Raw genomic sequence first — 23,206 nt, 5'->3', positions numbered from 1 at the left:
GGCCATGTGCTAATAAAACTTTATTTACAGCAACAGTCGGGTCCAGGGACCATAGTTTGCCAACCACGTGCCCAGAGCCTTTTCTTTTATTTCACACCTTCCAAAGGGAGGCTGGGTTCTACCATCCTCCTCGAGGTCCTATTCATGGCAGAACAGAAAAGGTACCCACAAATGGCACAAGGGCCCAGCTCAAGTCCACACTCGCCCTAGTTAGCTACAAGGGGCCCTGAACAAGCGCTGTCCTCCCTCTGCACAGGGACGTGGCACAGACTCCCAGAGCGATGCCACAGCACCGGACGGAGCTTTCCCCAGTGCTCTGCTGGCCACCACCGCCTCTGCCTCAACAGGAGGACGGGGCACCGCGCATCCCACATCGGACGCCCTCCCCAACGTCACCCGTGCCTTGTGGGCGTGGCCAGAAGGGATGAGGTCACTCTCTTTTCTCCTGAGTGGCCCCTGGGGCTGCCATCAGAGGCACCTCTGTAAACCCGCTGTCCTTGGCTTATAAGAAAGGCACAAGAAAACCTAGGGCAGCCGGGTCACGGAACTATCCCAAAGGCATTTAAAAAGGAGCCCCTATTTCTAGAGACCCCTGCTCTAACTGCTCCCCACTTCTGGCAGTGTGCATGAGCCCAGGTATCCCCAGGGCCGATACTCATGAAGTAGACAGGGCAGTGAGTCCTGGGTAACCCCAGTGTCTCCCAAACTGTGAAGTGAGGGTTGGGAGGTTCGATGCCAAAGGGCGAGATGCAAGCCCAAAGCAGACAGACCTGCAGAAACTTCCAGAGGAACCTCCCTACCGTGGCCTGCAGGCTCCCGTCCGAGCACAGCCCACGCCTCACGTCACAGAAATTCAGAGCCAGGCAGGCCACCCCCTTCTCCCTGGCGAGCCACCCAGGGAAGAGGCCACAGCCTTCCGGGCCCTGGTCCTGTGGGGCCACGTGGGGGCCAGGTCTGTGTTACTTACTTCCGGATGGCAGGTTCCCTGGTGGAGGTGCTCCAAAAATTGGCTAGGATTTGTCAGGCGCCTCCAGCGAGGGTGATGGTTCCTAAAACATGCAAATAAAAGCATGATTAACTAAACTGATCGCACTCTCAAGTTTTCATTCTAAATCTGACTCCCGCCAGCTGCACACAGCACGAGCACACTTGCCTTTATTCAGATGTTTCCCATTCTCGTCAGTTTTTAACAACGCAAACATCTATAACTGTGATCACTCTACCCAGTCAAGTTTCCAGTGAGGGCCCATTTTAGGCTCAGCTCCTAAAAACCAGGGCTGAGGCACTGAGAGCACCCATGAACAGTCAAATGAAACCAAAGAAGCTTCTGGAAGCCTTAAGACACAGAGAGCTACTAAGAGATTTTCAAGAAGTTTTGCCCCCAGCCCTGCCACAACAACAGGCAGAGCACAGGGAGAGACGGAGGCAGGGGCAGGGGCTGCGACCCCACAGGGGCCAGGGCACAGCCCCGGCAGCGAGCGTGGAGCTGGTCACAGAGGCTCTGGGACACTGGTAGGATGGAGGTGGGAGGGAACTCCATTGGACCTGGACACAGAGGCTCTGGGACACTGGTAGGATGGAGGTGGGAGGGAACTACAAGCTTTGGAAGCAGCCTCAAGACTTCTTTGCTTTCTCAAGAGATAGTCTCGCTACAGTGTCCAGGCTGGTATCGAGCTCCTGGCCTCAAGTGATCCTCCTGCCATGGCTTCCCAAAGTAGTGGGATTACAGGTGTCAGCCAATGCCCCAGACAATATCAAGACTCTTATAGCAGGGTGTGGTGGCTCACACCTGTAATCTCAGCACTTTGGACTGAGGCAGGTGGATCACTTGAGGTCAGTAGATCGAGACCAGCCTGGCCAACATGGTGAAACCCCGTTTCTACTGAAAATATAAAAATTAGCCAGGCGTGGTGGATGCCTGTACTCCCAGCTACTTGGGAGGCTGACACTTGAGAATCACTTGAACCCGAGGTGGGGGGAGCGGAGGGTGCAAGTGGCCGAGTCAAGATTGCACCATTGTACTCCAGCCTGGGTGACAGAGAAAGACTATGTCTCGGGGGCGGGGGGGAGACTTTCACAATCTGACCTGTACCTCCCACTGGGCTTGGCACACCTGGGGCTCGGAGGGTGCCCAGGCCTTCGAGCCCCCGTCTCAGACCCCTGCCCGTGCCAGCTCTCAGCTCAGGCTGCCCTCTGCTTCCTTCTGCCCTCTGCTTCCTTCTGCATTTCAGAAGCAACTCTAGGGTCCCCTCGGTGGGCCTGACCTCTGGGGCAGAGAAGCTCACCCCCTGGGGCCCTGGTTCTGTTGTATGCTTTTTTTTTTTTGAGCTGGAGTCTTGCTCTGTCTTCCAGGCTGGAGTGCAGTGGCGCAATCCCACAACACCCGGCCTGTTGCACGCTTTTTACAACTCACCAAGATCTTTAAGTAACACCAAGTGGCCGGGCGTGGTGGCTCACACCTGTAGTCCCAGCACTTTGGGAAGCCAAGGTGGGCAAATTATGAGGTCAGGAGTTCAAAACCAGCCTGGCCAACATGGTAAAACCCCGTCTCTACTAAAAATACACAAAATTAGACAGGCGTGGTGGCGGGCACTTGTAGTCCCAGCTCCTTGGGAGGCTGAGGAAAAAGAATCACTCGAACCCAGGAGGCAGGCAGAGGTTGCCACGAGCCCGGGCAACAGAGCAAGACTATGTCTCAAAATAAACAAACAAACAAATAAACAACACCAAGTGGTGTGGTGGCTCATGCCTGTAATGCCTGCACTTTGGGAGGATGAGGAGGGAGGGTTACTTGAGGCCAGGAGTCTCAACAGCCTGGCCAACAGAGTCAGATCCCGTCTCTACAAAAATTTAAAACAGCAGGGCATGGTAGCAGGTGCCTGTGGTCCCAGCTCCTCAGGAGGATCCCCTGACCCAGGAGCTCAAGGCCGCAGCCTGGGCAACAGAGTGAGACCCTGTCTCAAAAAAGAAATAATGAAGGCAAGTTTCACAAATGCCTTACAGCACGCAATGAGCTCTGACGTTTTCTATGTTATTTTCATCTGCTTTTTAAAATCACTGGGCACGGCTCATTCATCCCACCTCCGTATCTTCCCACAGGCCACACCCCAGGTATGAAGGAGCAGGTGCTGGGCTGCGGGCTGCACCTCTTCCCCTGCTCCAGATGAGCAGCCGAGTGCCCTGCAGAGCATTTTACCACCTCTTCTGCCTGCCCAGGCGGGCCCCTGACGCTGTCACCAGCTGAACCCGAGGACCTGAGCACTCAGGAATCTCTCCACACAGCTGTGGCCGGCAGAACGATGGTTCCCAAGGACATCGCCATCCTAACCCCAGACCCTGGGACTGTTTCACCTTTCACGGCAACAGGGACTTTGCGGATGAGACTGAGTTAGGCATCTTGAGACAGGACGATCAGGGAGCTGAATCTCCTCACAGAGTCCTCGTGAGAGGAGGCCGGACAGAGGGTGTCAGAGCCTGGAAGAGGCTGCACTGTGGCTGTGAAGGAGGCGGGGAAGGGTCCTAAGCCAAGGGCTGCGGGCGCCTCTAGACGCCGGGAAAGTAAAGGAGTGGACCCTCTCCAGGAGCCTCCGGAAGGAATAGTCCTGTCCGCACCGTGATTTTAGCCCAGGGAGGCTGCCCCAGACTCCTCCAGGCGTGGTAGAGAATGAACCGGTGCTGTCTTCAGCCGCCGTGCCTGTGGTCATTTGTCACAGCAGCAAAGGGCACCTCCCTGACCTCAGGGGAGGCAAGCGCCTTTCCACTCCCAGAAGCCACTCAGACCTCTCTGCTGTGACCCGCTGCTTCTGGCTGCCACCAGGTCCCCACGGGATCCCGGGTCTCCCCTGCCACACGAAACTGTCTCTTTGCACAGCTGTCTCCCCCACTGCACGACAGGCCACCCCACCCTCAGCACGTGGCCCAGAAGGCAGGGAAGCTACCAGACCCTGAGGCTCTCAGTTGGACAGACCCCAGCCCGGTGCTGCCCGAGGCTGCTTGAGCCTGCAGGTCCTTCTGCCCTCCTCTCTGGAGCCCCAAAAGTGCCTGCTCCAAGCTGGGAGGCTGAGGCTGGGCCCCAGTTCTCAAGGCACAGCCGAGCCTAGGCCTCTGTCCACCCTGGCCCCATCCACAACGGATGAGAGGCCAGGCTAGGCCGCCTCCACTGCCCCTCCGGGAGGGAGGATGGGGGGTCAGGGCCCAGGCAGCTCTCCATTCCTTATGCATCGGCTGTGCAGTGATCCATGAGTGCACGGATGGGAAGTTGGGGGACAGTGTCCCAGGGAGAGGCTGAGGAACTCCCGCAGCCAGGCTGTCAGGGCAGTAGCAATGGCTGCACGGCTCCAACCCAGTCCTGCCAATGGCCCATGTCCTGATACTCACCAGGATGTCACAAGAAGGGCCCTTACCGCTGAGGTCCTCCCAACAGCCTCCACCCTGTGCTTGCCTGAGCAAAACACCAGACACACCCCAGTCGAGGGGGACCCTACCATCTGCCTGGCCACCCCTCTCCAACACTGTCTGGGCACAAAACACAGGGAACATGTGGGGAACGGTCCCAGCCCAGAGAAGCCTGAGGAGGGATCCCAGCAGAGGCCCTGGGACAGAAAAAGGCCATTAGGGAAGAGCAGAGGCAATCCCAGTGAAGTGTGAACTGTCATTAATAATGTGTCAGTATCGGCCGTCAGGAGACAAACACGCCAGCGGGCTAGGCAGGGTGTTCCCATAAGGAAAGCAGGCGGGGTGGGGACAGAAGGGAACTCTCACCACCACCTGCCCAATTTCTCTGTAAATCTAAAACTGCTCCAAAAATAAGTTCTATTAATTGCAGGGAGGGGAAGACCCAGGTGCTCTAGGTTTGGCTGCGTCCTGCCATGGGCCCGGCACGTTGAGCTTGCTGTGGCTTCTGGGCAGATCTGGTGCACTAGGAATAGAACTGGCAAGGGGAGCCCACTGCAGCATGACAGAAGCCTGCAGTGACAGCCCCAGGCAGCGGACACCAACAGCCCCAAAAAGGCATGAGCTGTGCCCCGCACGAGCTGACCCTGGGGGCACAGGTGCTGAGGGAGCAGCAGATGCGGTACAGGCTCTGCGAGCCCCTCCCACAAGGCCGGAGGGTGGGGCAGAAGAGACAACCAGCGGGAATCCGGGGGTGGACAGCGGTCCACAGCACAAAGGTCCAGCAACCCCAGGACTTGGCCGCCCAAGAACCCCGCAAAAGGAGGTGCTCTTGGTCATGGGGCTGCCAGTCACCAGAGCCCCCAGGGCCAGCCCTCGGGTGGGTCTAGAAGGCTGCGCACCCACCAGACCACACACTGCCCACCTCCTGCCCTGGGGCTGGGCACGAGCTCCAAAATAGCAGTCTGTGAACCAGAAGGAAGGGTCCTCTCACTTGCACACCTGCCAACATTACCTGACCCAGGACAGCTCATTGCCTGGCCCGGCCTGCCTCTCCCATGGCCACAAGCCCCAGGTAGCCTTCAAAAGGGACAGGTAATTTCCTGCCTCCCAGCCACATCGTTAGCCCCAAAGGAAGATCCTCCTTTCTCCAGGGAACTCTGTCTATCCCTTGCAGGTCACCCAAAGCCTCAGACAGACCCACGACATGAACACTCTACACCCTATGAACAGGAACTCAGGAGCTTTGGAAGAGACAGACAGTGAGATAGACACAGACACACAGAGACACACGGGGTAGCATTCCTATTTCCAAGCCCTGTCGGCAGAGAGAATCCAGAAGCAATGACGCCCCAACAGCGTCAAGCATGACCAGCAACCAGGCCACGGTGTGTGAATCTCATCCCCACTCTGAGGAACCAGGGCTTCTTGCAGGAGAGGTGGTCAATTCCAGGGCTGGGGCGGGGAATACACAAGATAAGCCCAGACCGTCCTGCAGGACCACAGAGGAAGGCAAGGCTTGACAGGATGGAAGCCTGCACAAAGGACACAGGAGGGGCTCCCAATGGCCAAAACAAGGACCACCTGAGCACCAAGGTAAATGCCAGCATCACATTACAAGGCACAGAATAAAACACACACACAGACAGCTTTCTGGAGAGAACATTTAAAATGAAATGGAGGGCCAGGAGCAGTGGCTCACACCTGTGATCCCAGCACTCTGGGAGGCCAAAGCAGGTGGATCACTTGCAGTCAGGAGATGGAAACCAGCCTGCGTAACATGGCAAAACCCCACCTCTATTAAAAATACAAAAATTAGCCAGGTGTGGTGGTGGGCACCTATAATCCCAGCTACTTGGGAGGCTTTGTGGGAGGATCACTTGATCCCAGGAGGTTGAGACTGCAGTGAGCTATGATCCTGCCACTGCATTCCAGCCTGGGTGACAGCGTGAGACTCTCCTCTACAGAAGAATTCTCCTTCATAAGAGTCGAGAAATAAACCCACACACTTAAAGTCAGGTGATTTCCAACAACAGTGCCAAGACCACTCAATGGAAAAAGAACAGTTTTTTCAACAAATACTGCTGGGACAGCTGGATATTCACACACACAAAAATGAAGGTGGACTCCTACCTCACACCATATATTCACAGTAGTTCCAAATAGGTCATAGATCGAAATGTAAGTTCCCAAACTATAAAACTCTAAACTTTTTGTAGCAACAGTATCTTGCTATGTTGCCCACATTGGTCTCAAACACCTGGCCTCAAATAGTCCTCCCAAAGCACTGGGCATATAGATGTGAGCTACAACACCCAGCCCAGAACTATCCAACTCTTAGGAAAACCATGGGATTAAACCTTCGTGACCTTGGGTCAGGCATGGTTTCTAACTATAACATCAAAAGTGCATGTGGGAAAAGAAAAATTGTTTGCATAGGCCTCAAAAAAGTGAAACGACTTGGCTGGGCATGGCAGATCATGTCTGTAATCCCAGAATTTTGGGAGGCTGAGGTGGGAAGATCACTTCAGCAAAGGAGTTCAAGACCAGACTAGGCAACACATCAAGATACCATCTCTACAAAAAATAAAGAAGAAAAAAATCAGCCAGGCACTGTGGTACACACCGGTAGTCCCAGCTACTCGGGAGGCTGAGACAGGAGGATTGCTTGAGCCTGGGAGTTGGAGGCTGGAGTGAGCTATGTTTGCGCCACTGCACTCCAGCCTGGGTGGAACAATACTAAAACAGGAGAAGATACTTGCAAATCATTACCTGACAAGGAACTTATATCCAGACTATGTCATCAACTCTTGCAACTTAACAAAAGACAAACAATCTAACAGAAAACATGGGCAAAGGATGGAGCAGACATTTCTCCAGAGAAGATGCAAGCGGAGTCAACAGTCACAGGAAGAGACGCTCAACATCACAGCAGTGAAACAAGGGAGAAGAGGAGAGGTCAAAACCATGCCGAGAGATGAGTGCGGGACCAGGGGGCTTCCGGGACCTTCCAGAACCCGCTCTGACGTGGCAGAGCCTGGCCAAGAGCTGCCATTCACATTCCAGTCCTGAGAGAACTTTGCGTTCCCTAGCTCTCCCTCTCCCGGGATCCCCGCAGCCCCCAGATCAGGCAATGGAGGCTCCAGGGTGCAGCATAAGACCACAGGGGTGAGAAGCCACCTCTCATGACCCAGCATCACCACTCGCCTCCGCCAGAGGAGGACACTGTAACTGCAGGGGCGACCCATCCCCCACACCACTCAGACTCCCAGGGCCAGCGCCAAGGGGGGCTCTCTACCCTGCATCCCTCCCAGCTGTGTGGCGAGGACCTTCCCCCTGTGGCCCTGTAGCCTCTAAGATAGCTCTTAGAGGGAGGTCCTGGGTGGGGATATGGTCCTCAAGACCTGGTCCCCTGAATGCAGAAAGAAAAGGTGTTTCAACAACCAGTGCTGAGACCACTGCATATCCACACCAAATACCGGAAGGTGAGCCCCTGCCGCCCACCATGAGGCCCAGAGGATGGCGAGGCCCTCACTTCTGGGCCTCAGTTCCCTCATCTGTAAAGGGGGCTCCCCATGTTAACAGCCTCCTCGTAGACTCAAGGAGGCGGCAGACGCAAAGCCTTTGAAGGAGAGCCAGGCACACCATGCACCCCCCAAGTGGCAGCTGTCACCATCCTGTCGCTCAGGAGACTCGCTCAGGCACAGACCAGCAAGTCCAGCGACACGGCAGGTCGCAGAGGCCATGGAGTAACAGGCGCCCTCACCAACCTATGCCCCAGTGGCCCGGCAGCACCGCTGGGAAGGACGGTTTGGTAACATCTCTTCTTTCGAAAGCGCCTGCCCACTTCCCGCCCACTGCCCCCAGGCATCTGTGTTCTCCATGCTGGTCCCACCTGGCCACCAACACCCTCTAGCCTCAGATGTCAGGGGGCTGACAGAAGTCCACCATCAACTCCACAAGCAGCCACGGGGCGGGCTGCATAGACACGTCTCTGAGCTATGCTGGATCCGTGCCGGACAGGGCCCCCAGCAGTGAGCCCCCACCTGCCAGGCGACGGCTGCAGGACAGCCCAGCACACACGGGCATGCGGAAAAGGAAGACGTTATATGGGTACCTCTAGAAGGGTTACCAGTTCCAGCGGGAGGGAGACTAAAGCCTGGGGGACGTGGGGGACTGAGCAGGGGGTGACTGGCTCGTCTCACTTTGCCCGGGACACTCATGGTTAGAATGGAAGGTTCCCATGAGTCTCTTTCCCCCAGAAGCAAAGGACTTAGGATTCTCCTTAGGATTTATAAAATATAACTGCTTTCCTGCCCCTCTGCAGGTGACTTCTCACGCTCACCACATGGGGTACGGGCACTGGCAGGGGGCACAGAGCCATGGTGCATCTTACAGCCCAGCATCCTCAACCGCATGAAACGGGGGCTCTGAGACGTGCATGGCAGCATGTGCACACCGGCTCACAAGGCCCGGATGTTTCCAGACACTGCCGAGCGCCCCGGGCAACACGCCCGGCTGAGGGCCCTGCTCTAGGAAGCTGCCAGGTTGGGGGCGCCTGGACCCTGTGCCTGTGACAATCCATCTTCAGATCATGGGTAGAGGTGGATGAGCCCAGTGGGCAGTAAGGGCTGAGCAGGGCCAAGGAGCTGGCGGGATGGCAGTGAGGACAGGCCCACTGCGGGCCACGCTCTCCGGGCCAGGTGAGGAGTGAGTGAGGGCCCGTGGCTGGGCAAGGGCCGCTACTTGGGAGCACAGGTAAGCGAATGGCAGGAAGGGCCAGGGGCTGGCGTGTGCAAGTGGCGAGGCCGTTGCAATGGAAGGGTTCCCGTGAGTCTCTTTCCCCAGAAGAAAAGGACTTAGATGAATCTTTAACCTCGCCCCCAAGTCCCTGGCAGCACGCCTGCCCTCCAGGACACAGGCCATCCACCACCCCAGCTGTGCCCAGTGCCAGCATTACTGCCACATATTCATCGCAAAGAAGCATTTGTGCACCGAAGTACACAGAGAAACTCACAAACCCTAAAAAATAATACCAAACAGGACACAGAGAGAAGCCTGATGCACCCACGCAGGGGACAGAGTATCCTCACACGGCCAAGCACCCGACCGTGGCCAACAACCCAGGGGGCAGACCTGCTGTGCGGAGATGAGGAAGGCCAGGCACAGATGGACCCTGTGTGGGGGACAAAGGGGTATCCCAAGGCAGTGGGGTAAGCAGGGACCTTTTTTTTTTTTTCTGAGACAGTTTTTTTTTTTCTGAGACAGAGTTTCATTCTCATTGCCCAGGCTGGAGTGCAATGGTGCGATCTCAGCTCACTGCAATCTCTGCCTCCCGGGTCAAGCAATTCTTCAGACTCAGCCTCTCAAGTAGCTGGGATTACAGGCATGCGCCACCACACCCAGCTAATTTTTATAGTTTTTTAGTAGAGAAAGGGTTTCTCTAAGTTGGCCAGGCTGGTCTTGATCTCCTGACCTCATGATCCACCCACCTTGGCCTCCCAAAGTGCTGGCATGATCTCTGCTCAGATTCACGTGATTCTCCTGCCTCAGCATCCTGAGTAGCTGAGATTACAGGCGTCCGCCACAACGCCCAGCTAATTTTTGTATTTTTAGTAGAGATGGGGTTTCACCGTATTAGCCAGGCTGATCTCGAACTCCTGACCTCAAGGGATCCACCTGCCTCAGCCTCCCAAAGTGCTGGGATTACAGGTGTGGGAAAATGTACCTGGCCCAAGCAGGGATTTTTTAATCAGTGGAGCTGGGACAACTGAGCAGCCGTTTAGAAAACAATCAAGTGGGGTCCCCACCTCACACCATCTGTGAGAACGAACGGGGGTAGAATCAGAACGCTGAGTATAAATGTGGAAATCATAGGAGTGCCACAAAAAGCGAGGCAAACCCCTCTCCGGCCCCAGAGGTGGAAAGGACTTTCCAACCACAGCTCCAATCGAGAGCCAAAGAAAGTAAATACTCAGAAATGTGACTGGAGACAGGGTCTCACTTTGTCACCCAGGCTGGAGTACAGTGGTGTGGTCACAGCCACTTTCTCAGCCTCCCGAGTAAGTGGGACCACAGGCTCACACCACCATGCCCAGCTAACTTTTTTTTCCTTTCTTTTTTGTAGAGATGGGGTATCTCACCATGTTGACCAGGCTGGTCTCAAACTCCTGGGCTCAAGTGACCCTCCACAGTCCTGGGACCACAGTTGTGAGCCACCATGCCCAGCTGGCTTTATTTTTTAATTAGCCAGCTGTGGTGATTCACACCTGTAATTCCAACTGCTTGGGAGGCCACAGCAGGAAGACTGCTTGAGCCCAAGAGTTTGAGATCAACCTGGCAACGTAAGTGAGACCTCATCTGGAAAGAAAGAGAAAGGAAAGGAAAGGGAGAGAGATCAACCTGGGCAACGTAAGTGAGACCTCATCTGGAAAGAAAGAGAAAGGAAAGGAAAGGGAGAGAGATCAACCTGGCAACATAAGTGAGACCTCATCTGGAAAGAAATGAAGGAAAGGAAAGGGAGAGAGAGAGGAGGGGAGAGAAGGGGGAGGGAGAGGAAGGGAGAGGAGGGGAGAGGATGGGAGAGGAGGGGAGAGGAGGGGAGAGGATGGGAGGGGAAGGGTGGGGAGGGTGGGGAAACATTCTACAGGGCAAAAGAAAACAAAACACCAATAACAAAATCAAAAGGTAATCCAGAGACCCAGAGAAAACATTTGCACTGAGCATGGTGGCTCATGACTGTAATCCTGGCAATTTGGGAGAATGAGGCGGGTGGATCACCTGAGGTCAGGAGTTTGAGACCAGCCTGACCAACACAGCAAAACCCATCTCTACTACAAATACAAAAATTAACCAGGTGTGGTGTCACGTGCCTGTAGTCCCAGCTACTCGGAGGCTAAGGCAGGACAATCGTTTGAACCCAGGAGGCAGAGATTTCGGTGAGCCGAGACTGTGCCACTGCACTCCAGCCTGGGCAACAGAGCAAGACTCAGTATCCTAAAGAAAAGAAAAACAATCTTTGTAATACATATCACAAAGGTTCACATGCTGGAGTTTTAAGTTAGGGGAAAAAGGTCAAATATCCAACAGAAAAAAGTAAGTGAGAAGCAGGAAGAGACAGTTCACAGCTCTAATCACAAGCAGCTGTTCACCTGTCATTAAAACCACTGAGCTCCCGTTCCTCAGCCCTGGGACTGGTCTAACAGCACACCCTGCTGGCGAGGTGGGGAACCAGACCCTCAGCCGACACAGCTGGCGGAACAGGACTTACCTAGGTGCTTGGCAAAAGCTAACATCTGCACTTCTCTTGGCCCGGCAATCCCACTTGCGGAAATCTACCCTGAAGACACCCTTCCACCAACATGAAAATCCACAGACACCAGGTTACTCACGCAGCACAGTTGGCCACGGTAAGACCTGGAAACAAACTAAACGTGCACACACGCAGGAGAGCCACCGGGTGGGCTTCGCTGCGTCCCTGCAGGGAACACTACGCAGCTGTGTGGAGGAGCCGGGAAGAGCTGCCTGCCCGACCAGGTGCTTTCCAGGACACGCAGCTAAGCAAACAGAGCACAGTGCCACCTTCACACAGGAAAAAAAAAGGACTTTAGGCTGGGTGCAGTGGCTCACACCTGTAATCCCAGCACTTTGGGAGCCCAAGGTGAGCAGATCACTTGAGCCCAGGAGCTTGAGACCAGCCTGGGCAACACAGCAAGACCCTGTATTTCTCTACAAAAAATACAAAAATTAGCCGGGCATGGTGACACATAGCTGTGGTCTCAGCTACTCAGGAGGCTGAGGTGAGAGGATCACTTGAACCTAAGAGGTGGAGGCTGCAATGAGCTGTGATTACAACACTGCAGTCCAGCCTGGGCAACGGAGAAAGACTCTGTCTCAAAAAAAAAAAAAAAAAAGGGGGGGGACATTAAAAAATACACATCTGCAGGCCAGGGGCAGTGGGTGAAACAAGTAACCCCAGCACTTTGAGAAGCCGAGGCTGGTGAATCCCCTGAGGTCAGAAGCTCAAGACCAGCCTGGGCAATGGTGAAACCCTGTCTCTACAAAAAGAAAAACTAGCCAGGCATGGTGACGGGCGCCTGTAATCCCAGCTACTCGGGAGGCTGAGCTGGGAGAATTGCTTGAATCCAGGAGGCGGAGGTTGCAGTTAGCCAAGATTGTGCCATTGCACTCCAGCCTGGGCGACAGAGTAAGGCTCCGTCTCAGAAACACACACACACACACACACACACACACACACACATATACACACACATACACACACACACACACACATCCCTGTTTCTTTGAGCTGCCCTGAAAGGCTGAGCCAGAGACTCATGAGATTCCCTTCCTGCAGGGGACAGTGGGAACGGGGAATAGGGGTGGTGGGTGACCCTTCTCCCCCCACGCCTTGGACAGTCCTGACTTTGGAACCATGCTAACATTCCATACACTAAATTAAGTATGTTGAATCAAGGAATCAGTCAGTAAGTAAATAAAAGCAGCAAGAGTTGACAAGAAAAATCCTTATGCAAAACACACACAAAAACAAGTAAAACAAACCCTATTTTAAGCAAACAGTATAACCACAGTAAAGAAGGGGGTAAAATGGAAGAACTAATCCATATAAACTTTTAAATACAGTTTAGGACTGTACGTCTTTGAGATAAAGATAAAAGAAATCATGGCTCCTACCTGGAGGTGCGTTTATGGTAGGCAGTGGGTGGATTCCCACTGTCAGCCAAGGGAGTTACAAAGGATGGGGAAAGATGGCAAAGGGCCCTGGGTGTGGGGCTAGCACTAGAGGTTTCAGTGTGAACTCAGGGGCATTAACGGGGAGGGAGCCAGGAAGGGGTGAACGGACAGATGGATGAATGGATGAATAAGTGAATGAATGGATAGAAGGATGTATGGATGGATACGTGGGTGGATGGATGGATGGATGGATGGCTGGATGAATGGATGGATGGATGGATGGATGGATGAATGGATGGATGGATGGATGGATGGATGGATGGGAGGACGGGTGGGTGGATGGATGGATGAATGGGTGGGTGAATGGATAGATGTATGGATGGATGAGTGGGTGGATGGGTGGGTGGATGGATGGATGGATGAATGGATGGGTGGATGGGTGGGTGGGTGGGTGGGTAGATGGATGGATGAATCAGTGGGTGAATGGATAGATGTATAAATGGATGAGTGGATGGATGGGTGGATGGATGGGTGGATGGATGGATGGCTGGCTGGCTGGCTGGATGAATGGATGGGTGGATGGGTGGATGGGTGGGTGGGTGGATGGATGGATGAATGGATAGACAGACAGGTGAAGAGATGAATAAGTGAATACATGGGTGGATGAGTGGGTGGGTGGATAGATGAATGCAGAGATGGATACAGATGCCATGTATCTGTATGTATATATATATGTACTCACATACCCACACACTAACGTGTATGTGTGTAAGATGTACACACATCCACTTCCCAGCTCCGTCTGATTAGAGGACCTAGAAGCAACCCCCAGCCCCCAGCAGCAAAGAGCACATGGAGCACCTGGATCTTGGCTTCTCCGTGGTATTCTCCACACAGAACCAGGGCTCCTTGAAGACTGGTCAATCCCAGGGATCGGCCACAGGAAGGGAGACTACAGGATGAGCTGGGAGCGTCCCAGGGCCAAAAAGTTGGGAAGGGCTCAGGGCAGAGTGGGGTCATGTCAAATGGCCCAGGAGCCAGCTTGATAGGGCTCCTCTAGAAAAACCTGAGGCCGTTTGAGCAACCAGATCAATCGTGATGACAGTGGATCTGGCGCACTGAACAAAGTAGGAATCCACGAGCCCACCCTGAGAGAAGGAAGGAACAAGGGACAGCTGTCCTATAAAGGAGACGCCAACTAAAGAAGTGATGCGACTGGACAACCACCGCTTGGCGAGAATCAATGTCTGAGACAAGCAGTGAATGTTCGAGCGAGAACGGCGTTGGCACTGGCCTCCCCGTGAGACGCAAACGGTACAAGAGTAATGTTGGGTGGGAAACCTGGGGCAGGCCCACCTTAACCAAAGCATCAAGGTTAGCATCACCAGAAACAGGACACACCAGCACCACGGGCCTCCGGACAGGGCACACTGAGAAGCACCCGACGGCGGCTCTGGGACTGTTCTGCCCAAAGGATGTGGCCTGAATCTGGTCCTGAAAAACCGTCAGACAAACCCACCCGAGGGACATTTAACAGAATGACGACCTGTATGTCCCCAAAACATCAGTCAGAGAACCCAGAGACGGACTGAGGAGCAGCCCCGGTTAAAAGGAACCGACAGGCAGGACAAGTGGGTGTCGTGTGTGATCCCGGATCCTCTTCTGATACTGAAGGATGTTACTGCAAAGTCAGAGCAGGGTCTGTAGATTTCATTTCATCAGTGTGAATTTCTGATTTTGATAACTTGATAGGAAAATTCTCGGGGAAATACACACTGAAGGAGAGGTAAAGGGATGGTCACATCTGCCACAGGCTGACAGTTCAGGAAGAAGTGCAGGGAGAGAATGAGAGGAAAAGGTGAAAGGAAAGCGGTGAATGTGGCCACGTGGGGACCCTGGGGAAAAGGCACCTGGGAATGCTTCCTGTTATTCCTGCAACTTTAGGGTCAGTCTGAAATTATGTCCAAAAAAATTTACTAAAATCAAAAAAAAAGTGGGGGAAGTGTTTGGGTAAAGAGCCAAGAAAACCCATGAGAGACGCAGGCTTGGCTATCTGGCACTTCCTTCTGGAATGTTCCACACAAAGGGAAATGCAGCCCACCTTCATCTCCACCAGGCACTCATCAGGGTCTGGGGAGCACCATGGGCAAAGGCCCCCGGTCCGCTCACTACCCCCAGGTGAGGGGATGGAGCCACACAGAGCGGGGATGCCCATGGCCTCGGGCCCCCCAGCAGGCTCCCACCCAGCCAGGAGTCACCCCCTGGCAGACATGTGAGGATCAGTCCGTCTCTCACACTTACTTACAGGTCTTTGATGTTCCATAATTAACCATTTAACACCGTAATCATTAACAAAATAATCTATGCATCTATAAATCTGCCTTGTAATTTCATGGTTGTCTGGGAGCCCCACGGCCTGGGTGGAGAGAGACGGTGGGGCAGAGTGGGGCGCCTGCCCCTCACTCCCGGCCCTGGGGCCCGCCACCTCCCGAAGCGCCACTGTCTTTCTGGGGCGTGCAGCCTTTGGCACAGACCTGACAGTAAGGATGCAGAGTATGACCACGGGGTCCTGGAGCTCCCATGCAGGCATGGCTCTGAGTGGCTGGCACGGCTTACCAGCCCGGCAACCCGAGGAAGCAGGGACAGTTATTCCAGCACATTAGAGGAAACCGAGGCACAGGCAGGAAGTGGCCTGCCCTAGATCACACAGCTAACAACTGGGGACCAAAACCAGCAAGGCATCTCCAGACCTGGGTGCCGTCCACTGGCACACAGGCCCAGCCGACCGGGGCGAGGAGAGACACACTGGATACGCAAAGCCCAGCCCACCCTGCCACCCCACCCGCAGGTCCTCATGAACCACAGAAGGACAGAGCGGAAGGAGGCCAGGGGCTGCTAGGGCGGGGGAGTTCTCTCTAAGCAGGTCACAAACCCAGAAGCCCTCAGGGAGGAACACATCTGGCAACGTGAAACGCCCTGTGTAACAACACGCCAAAATAAAATGAGACAAGTGAGGACGGAGAAAAAAGGTGACACATCGGTGCTAACAGCTCGAACACAGAGAGGGTTATTCTAAAACAGGGTTCTCAACCGAGGCTGATCGTGCCCCTCAGAGAACGCTTTGCAATGTCTTGGGGTGGTTCTGGCATGGAGTGGGCAGAAGCCAAGGGATGCAAAGAACCCACTCACCCAGACCCACGCTGCCCAACCGCGCAGCTCTGCCCCCAGGGACACTGGAAGGGCTGCGTAGGTCTGTGGTTGTCACAATTAGGGGTGTTCCTGGCATCAGGTGGGTGGAGGCCAGGGAAGCTGCTCAGACCCTACCGGCCCCGGGACAGCCCCACTCCAGAGAATGACCCAGCTCAAGACAGCAAGAGTGCCACATCTGAGAAACTCTGGGGTTTTTTTTTGTTTTTTGTGTTTTTTTGAGACAGAGTCTCGCTCTGTCACCCAGGCTAAAGTACAGCGGCACGATCTCGGCTCACTGTAGCCTCTGCTTCCAGGTTCAAGTGATTCTCCTGCCTCAGCCTCCCGAGTAGCTGGGATTACAAGAGCACGCCACCACAACCGGCTAATTTTTAATTTTTAGTAGAGATGGGGTTTCACTATGTTGGCCAGGCTGGTCTCGAACTCCTGACTTCGTGATCCACCCACCTCAGCCTCCCAAAGTGCTAGGATGACAGGTGTGAGCCACCGCACCCGGCCCAAGATTTTTAAGTCAAGAAAAAAAACACGCCAAATGAACAAGCAGGGAAAGGCTATGAACTGGCAACACAAACCAGAACCAACACAAGGAAACGGATTATAAGGAGGGGCGGAGACCACAGCCGCCTCCAGCACAATGACCGGCCCACGCCACCGTGGGGGCACAAACCGCAAACATCAGACCACCTTTCCGGAGACGGCTAAGCAACGTGCTTCAAAATAAACTCTAGCCTGGACAACACAGCGAGACCTCATCACTACTAAAAAAAAAATTAGCCAGATGTGGTAGTGCACACACGTGGTCCTGGGAGGCTGAAGCAAGAGTCCAGGAGGTTGGGGCTTCAGTGAGCTAGGATCAGGCCACTGCAGCACTCCAGGCTGAACAACAGAGCAAGACCCTGTTTCAAAAGCATAAAAACAAACCAGGCACACACGCTCTGAGCAGCCCCACTCATAAACATTCACCCAGAAGAGCTGGCAGCAACATTGTCTAAAACAGAAAACAGTGGGTCTGAGCACAGTGACTCAAACCTGTAACCCCAGCACTTTGAGAGGCCAAGGCAGGTAGATCCCCACTGAGGTCAGGAGTTTGAGATCAGCCTGGCCAAAATGGCAAAACCCCATCTCTACCAAAAATACAAAACTTAGCTGAGTGTGGTGATCCCAGCTACTCAGAAGGCTGAGGCAGGAGAGTCATTTGAACCCGACACAGGGGTTGCAGTGGGCCGAAATCACACCACTGCACTCCTGCCTGGGCTACAGAGCAAGACTCTGTCTAAAAAAAAAAAAAAGAGAGAGAGAAGTAGGCAGTCATTAGTAGGAGAATGGGTAAGTAAATTACACGTATCTTACCAAAATAAAGAACTGCGCGGCCACTGAGAAGCAAAGATCTACGCCTGACACTGTGGCGACCAGGAGCCGACATCAACACAGGCCATTTCACGGGTGCAGCATGCAGGGACATTTGTAAGTCACATGCCAACCATACTTACATAGCACCTTTATAAAAACGACGAGAATTTACAAGGAGCTGGCCTGGGACGCTGTGCTGGAACCCAAGGGCCCTCCAGCAGCTCACTGACCGCTCTGTGAGGAGGGTGTGAGTGGGTCTCAGGAAGGGATGCACATTCCTGGGGGTGAACGATAACCATGATGATGAGGGCACCCCCTCTCTATCCCGGTTCAAATTAAACCCCCTCTCTATCCCAGTTCAAATTAAACCCCCTCTCTATCCCAGTTCAAATTAAACCCCCTCTCTATCCCAGTTCAAATTAAACCCCCTCTCTATCCCAGTTCAAATTAAACCCCCTCTCTATCCCAGTTCAAATTAAACCCCCTCTCTATCCCAGTTCAAATTAAACCCCCTCTCTATCCCAGTTCAAATTAAACCCCCTCTCTATCCCAGTTCAAATTAAACCCCTCTCTATCCCAGTTCAAATTAAACCCCCTCTCTATCCCAGTTCAAATTAAACCCCTCTCTATCCCAGTTCAAATTAAACCCTCTCTATCCCAGTTCAAATTAAACCCCCTCTCTATCCCAGTTCAAATTAAACCCTCTCTATCCCAGTTCAAATTAAAGCCCCTCTCTATCCCAGTTCAAATTAAACCCCCTCTCTATCCCAGTTCAAATTAAACCCCCTCTCTATCCCAGTTCAAATTAAACCCCCTCTCTATCCCAGTTCAAATTAAACCCCCTCTCTATCCCAGTTCAAATTAAACCCCCTCTCTATCCCAGTTCAAATTAAACCCCCTCTCTATCCCAGTTCAAATTAAACCCCCTCTCTATCCCAGTTCAAATTAAAGCCCCTCTCTATCCCAGTTCAAATTAAACCCCCTCTCTATCCCAGTTTAAATTAAACCCCCTCTCTATCCCAGCTCAAATTAAACCCCCTCTCTATCCCAGTTCAAATTAAACCCCCTCTCTATCCCAGTTCAAATTAAACCCCCTCTCTATCCCAGTTCAAATTAAACCCCCTCTCTATCCCAGTTCAAATTAAACCCCTCTCTATCCCAGTTCAAATTAAACCCCCTCTCTATCCCAGTTCAAATTAAAGCCCCTCTCTATCCCAGTTTAAATTAAACTCCCTCTCTATCCCGGTTTAAATTAAAAATGCCAAGCCTCAGTCAGGCACAGAGGATCACGCCTATAATCCCAGCACTTTGGGAGACCAAGGTGGGCAGAATACTTGAGGTCAGGACTCCGGGACCAGCCTAGCCAACATGGAGAAACCGTGTCTACTAAAAACACAAGTCAGCTGGGTGTGGTGGCGGGTACCTGCAGTGAGGCACAAGAATCGCTTGAACTCAGGAGGTGGAAGTTGCAGTGAGCCGAGATCCTGTCACTGCACTCCTGCCTGGGCAACAGAACGAGACTCCATCTCAAAAAAACAAAAAGAAATCCTTGAAGAGTTCAAGACTGGCCTAAGTAACAAAGCGAGACCCCGTCTCTACGAAATTGTTTTAATTATCCAGGCATGGTGGCACGCACCTCTAGTCCCAGCTAGTCCAGAGGCTGAGGGGGGAGGATCACTTGAGCCTCGGACTGGGAGGCCGCAGTGAGCTATGATTGTGCCTCTGCACTCCAGGCTGGACAAGGGAGCGAGACTCGGACTCCGGCGGGGTCAAGACAAACTAGAACTCCGCTACATCGCTAGTGGGATTGCAAATGGTGGGCCCTTTTGGAAAACAGTCTGGCACGTTCTCAATGGGTTAAACTTGGAGTTAGCATGGGACCCAGCAATTCCACTCCTGGTATCCAGCCAAGAAAGGCGCACATGCCCGTCCACACAAAGACTCAAACAGGAACGTTCACGGCAGTGTTATTCACAGTGGCCAAAACGCGGGAACACACGCAGAAGCATCCAGCCGTGGAAGAACGGATAAACTAAGTGTGGTCCTTGCAGATGCTGGAGCGGGACCCAGCCACGAAAAGGACTGAGGAGGCTCTGACACAGCCCACGGCGGGACCCAGCCACGAAAAGGACTGAGGAGGCTCTGACACAGCCCATGGCGGGACCCAGCCACGAAAAGGACTGAGGAGGCTCTGACACAGCCCACGGCGGGACCCAGCCACGAAAAGGACTGAGGAGGCTCTGACACAGCCCACGGCGGGACCCAGCCACGAAAAGGACTGAGGAGGCTCTGACACAGCCCACGGCGGGACCCAGCCACGAAAAGGACTGAGGAGGCTCTGACACAGCCCACGGCACGGACGCACCTTGAGGACGTCACGCCCAGTGAGACGCCAGACACAAAAGGCCACACCGTGTGTGATCCCATTTCTAGGAAATGTCCAGGACAGGCCCGTCCACAGAGGCAAGAAGGGAATCTGTAGCCGACGGGCCAGGGGAGAGGATGGGGAGTGATCGCTAGTGGAGATGGGGTTTCTTTTTGAGGTGATGGGATGTCCTGGAGGCAGGCAGTGATAATGGCTGCCGCAGAAGTCTGAATAGACTAACAACCACTGATCTGTCTACTTTAAAAGGGCAAACTGCATGCCATGTGAGTTATACTTAATAAAGCTGTTATTCAGAAAAAAAAAACAGAAAACAAATGTCTACAAGCTCTGATCAATACTTCAATGCTGCCTGGAAGCTTCAACAGCATGAACCCAGAACACTCACGCTCCCGACGCCCAGAGGTGCCTGCTCCCTTGGCTGCCTGGCACCCTGGCCCTGTGTCACTGTGACTGCCACCACATCCCAGGCTCTCAAACGAATGGTCACAGCCAGCAAGCAGCTCTGCGATGCCACCCCCAGAGCCCATCACCCCGGTGGTCTTTGCTGTGTTTCCCTGTCGGCTGATTTGGGGCTTTCTTGTACTACATGCTCCTAAAAACCAAAGACCTGCCTCCAGCCAGGCGCGGTGACGCACACCTATAATCCCCACCCTTTAGGTGGCCGAGGGGGGAGGATCACTTGAGGTCAGGAGTTTGAAACCAGGCCAACCAACATGGCAAAACCCCGTCTCTACTAAAAAATACAAAAAAATTAGCTGGGTGTGGTGGCACATGCCTGTAATCCCAGCTACTTGGGAGGTTGAGGCAGGAGAATCGCTTGAACCCAGGATTCTTGCTCTGGGATACAGAGCAAGGTTCCATCTCAAAAACAATAACAAAGAAACACACACACAACATACAGAGAGACCTGCCTCCAAGTGGGTGAAACCCACTGACACAGATTTGGAGTCTTATGTCAGGAACAGGGCCACACACTCATCAGCTTCAGTGGTACAAGGGAGATAAAAAAAGAGACCAAAAACCTGAGGAGTGGGAAGACAGGGGAGCCGGGGTCCTTCCCAAGCCCTGCTCCCGAGACAGCAGGGTCTCCAGATGGTTTTGATGATCATGGGTCCTCAGAGGGCTTTGATGCGTTCATTTCACCGAGTGTGAGGAGGAATGAGCAAAAGAAGGGGCGCCCATCAGGCAAACACATCAGCATCCTTGAAAACGCAAGCCATTTAGCTGATTAAGTGAACCCTGATTGCTAGGCACAGTTCAAAGGGAGTAAGCATAGCTTTGCGCCAGACGACCCTGGGGCTCTGAAGTCCATTCTGAGAAGTTAAGATGTCAGCACGACCGACAGCAGTCATTGAGAAAACACTTCCAAAAGCACGGTGTGAACAACCACGAGAAGAATTAAAACACTACACTAGAAAATATTTGCTTAACGCAAAAGAAGACATCAACGGGGAAATAAAGGAACAAAAAGACAGAAAACAAAAAGGGAAATGGCAGATATAAATCTAACTATATTAATAATGACATTAAATATGAATGGATTAAAAATCTAATCAAAAGACAGAGATTGTCAGACTGGACTTAAAAAACAAGATCAAACTATATACTATACTGTATGCTGTCTTCAGGAGACACTCTTTAGATTCAAAGATACGAGGCCAGGCGCAGTGGCTCACGCCTGTAATCCCAACACTTTGGGAGGCCGAGGCAGGTGGATCACGAGGTCAAGAGATCGAGAGCATCCTGGTCAACATGGTGAAACCCCGTCTCTACTAAAATACAAAAATTAGCTGGGCATGGTGGTGCGTGCCTGTAGTCCCCAGCTACTCAGGAGGCTGAGGCAGGAGAATTGCCTGAACCCGGGAGGCGGAGGTTGTGGTGAGCCAAGATCGCGCCATTGCACTCCAGCCTTGAGACAGTGAGACTCTGTCTCCAAAAAAAAAAAAAGTTACTAGAGATAAAGAGGAACATTTTATAATGATAAAAAGGCGAATCTGTTAGGAAGGTATAGCAATTATAAACATACGTGGGTCTAAGAACAGAACCCCAAAATACATGAAGCAAAACACGACAGAAATAAAAGGAGAAATAATTCCACAATCGCGGGAGATGTCAGTACCTTCACTGTCCTTTTTTTTTTTCTTGAGGTGGAGTCTCACTCCGTCGCCCAGGCTGGAGTGCAGTGGCGCCATCTCAGCTCACTGCAACAGCCGCCTCCTGGGTTCAAGCGATTCCGGTGCCTCAGCCCCCTGAGTAGCTGGGATTACAGGCGAGCACCACCACACCTACATAATTTTTGTGTTTTTAGTAGAGATGGAGTTTCGCCATGTTGGCCGGGCCGGTCTCAAACTCCTGAACTCAGGTGATCCGTCCACCTCAGCCTCCCAAAGTGCTGGGATTACAGGTGTGAGCCCCCATGCCCGGACCATACCCTCATTTTCAATAAAAGACAACACAACTAGGCAGAAGAGCAACAGAGAGACTTGAGCACCAGAAGCCAAAAGAATCTACAGAACATACTTTCTTCTCAGTACATTCTCCAGCATACACCATACATGAGTCCATTAAACAAGCCTCATTAAACTGAAAACAATTCAGATCATCCAAGGTAAGTTCTGCAACCACAACAGAAGTTAGAAACCAACACCAGAAAGGAATTTGAGATTGACAAGTACACGGAAATTAACCAACACGCTCCTGAATAATCAAAGGGCTTAGGAGGAAGAAAATACCAGAAAGCGTTTCGAGGTGAATGAAAATGAAGTCACAACAAAATAAAGCTTAGAGGACGGCCGGGCACAGCGACTCACACCCAAACTTAGAGGACGGCCGGGCACAGCGACTCACGCCCAAACTTAGAGGACGGCCGGGCACAGCGACTCACGCCCAAACTTAGAGGACGGCCGGGCACAGCGACTCACGCCCAAACTTAGAGGACGGCCGGGCACAGCGGCTCATGCCTGTTATCCCCGCACTGTGGGAGGCCAAGGCGAGAGGAATGCTTGAACCCAGGAGTACAAGACCAGCCTGGGCAATAGAGTGAGGCCCTGTCTCTACAAAATTGTTTAAAATTAGCTGGGCATCGTAGCACATGCCTGTGGTCCCAGCTACTTGGCGGGCTAAGGCAGGAGGACTGCCTGAGCTCAAGAGGTTGAGGCTGCAGTGATCTGTAATTCC

General features: G+C 53.1%; 1 protein-coding gene across 13 annotated transcripts in view; it reads right to left on the bottom strand.

Annotated features, from left to right (window-relative positions):
• Positions 1 to 23,206, bottom strand: part of KDM4B (lysine demethylase 4B) — a 181,158-nt gene that overhangs the window by 131,119 nt on the left and 26,833 nt on the right. For 12 of the 13 annotated variants that reach the window (XM_054249397.2, XM_054249398.2, XM_078361605.1 and 9 more), the window contains exon 2: positions 968 to 1,049. The exons of the other annotated variant lie outside the window; for it this stretch is intronic. The gene's annotated coding sequence lies outside the window, so the exon portion shown is untranslated. The remainder of the gene's footprint in view (positions 1 to 967; positions 1,050 to 23,206) is intronic. 13 annotated transcript variants of the gene reach the window in all.

This window comes from Callithrix jacchus, chromosome 22, assembly GCF_049354715.1.
Source record: "Callithrix jacchus isolate 240 chromosome 22, calJac240_pri, whole genome shotgun sequence".
NCBI lineage: Eukaryota > Metazoa > Chordata > Mammalia > Primates > Cebidae > Callithrix > Callithrix jacchus.
The sequence above is the reverse complement of the archived record's forward strand: the minus strand, read 5'-3'. Positions and strand labels throughout refer to the sequence as shown.